Genomic DNA, 1,931 nt, shown 5'->3' on the forward strand with positions numbered 1-1,931 from the left:
TGATCTTTCTCATCTTAAACAATACATTTTGAAATTATACTCAATACATAAAAAGCTTGGATTTAAAAAAAAAAAAAGTGTATCACAAGTGAGTCTTGAAGGCCTTGCCTCTCTTGTTTCACATGTTGTGGGCCTTCTTTGGAAATCTTTTCTGCTTGCACTCCCTGAGCCAGTAGCGTAAGCATAGTTTGGTTGCTTAGTCAGGCATTGAACAGCAAGCAAGTTCTCTAAGTGCCATCTTGTTTGTTTGCTTGTTTGTTTGTTAGAGAGAGATTCAAGATTCAAGATTCAAGATTCAAAAACTTTATTACTCAAGGATAAAGATTTTAGGCATTGCCTAGTCTTCCAATCTGTCCTTGTGACAACAAAAACAGTAACGATAAGACACAACAGTAATAACAATAGTAAATACTACTACTACTACTACTACTACTACTACTACTACTACTAATGATTATAATACTAATCAACGGACCATCATCATCATAAAAAATATAATGAAGGGAACACTGTCACACACTCACACCCACCCAGTCACACACATAAATTATGCACACACTCATCCCCAAACACACACACCCTTATGCATATACATATTTGCACATATACCCACATGCATGCATATGTCTACATGTACATACAGATATGTATGCATACGTATACATAAACATAATTACGTATCAAATCATATTGTAGTACATTACAAATCATATTGTAGTACAATAGCAATTATTGAACAAAAAGAAAGGAAAAAAAAAAATCAAGAAGTAAAGGGGTTATTAAGACTGTCAAATTAATCACCACACAGAATACAGGAAAGAGGCACGACTGAAATGAAAATATATAAACAGAGCAGAGAAATATAGTTATATCACTGTACATATACAACAGTAATGAGAAACCTGACGCTGATGTGGCAGGCAATAACATCCAATCAATAGCTTGCATGTAATACATAGAAATCACAAAAGGTTGAAAATAAGATGAAACACGTTAGTGTATGTAAAGGAACAGACAGCGCATACATTTCACAAAGGGCATGATGTGTTTAGGCCGGTTATATTTGGTTTGGGGGTCTATTGTTTGTGGAGCAGAAGTTTTCGTACCCTTGATTTGAAGGACGATAATGAATCGCCTGTCTTGACGAACGTAGGAAGAGAGTTCCAAATAGATGGTCCAAAAAAAATGCAAAGCTAGATTTGTACAAGTCAATGCGCACACGAGGCAGAATATAATTATCTGAATCGTAACGCTCTGTTGCCCTTTGAACAAATTCACTGAGGTACGGTGGTGACATGTGGTTGTGTACTTTGAACATGAGAGAGAGAGAGAGAGAGAGAGAGAGAGAGAGAGAGAGAGAGAGAGAGAGAGAGAGAGAGAGAGAGAGAGAGAGAGAGGAAGCGATTACAAAACGCAGATTATAAAATATCTTATTGTTTCCAGAGACAACAATTTGTGCTGTGAAACATATTAACAATACATGAGAATCACAGTCATTATATATATATATATATATATATGTATGTATATAAAAGACATTAAATGCTTATGTGTCGAGTGTCGAGAGAAGGAGAGAGAGAGAACAGAGAGAGAGAGAGAGAGAGAGAGAGAGAGAGAGAGAGAGAGAGAGAGAGAAACAGAAAGACAGTGAGACACGGAGAGAGACATAGAGAGGGAGATATGCGCGCGCGACGAATATATGCACGCCTGGAAAGCACACGCGCTCGTATGTATGTGCGTACTTTAAAGTGCGCGGCCTAGAAGGGGCTGGTATAGGTAGGTGCATGTCGTATGGTCTGAGAGGCAGCCCCCCCCCCTCCACCCCACCCCCGCAAACCTCCCTCCCATTTGCGACCCACCCCTCCCACCCACACTTCCCCCATTTCTTCTTAATAACAAACACTGCAGCTGTCTTAGGCATGCACTTAAGA

The sequence above is a fragment of the Babylonia areolata genome, chromosome 1 (genome assembly GCF_041734735.1).
Source record: "Babylonia areolata isolate BAREFJ2019XMU chromosome 1, ASM4173473v1, whole genome shotgun sequence".
In the NCBI taxonomy this organism is placed as follows: domain Eukaryota; kingdom Metazoa; phylum Mollusca; class Gastropoda; order Neogastropoda; family Buccinidae; genus Babylonia; species Babylonia areolata.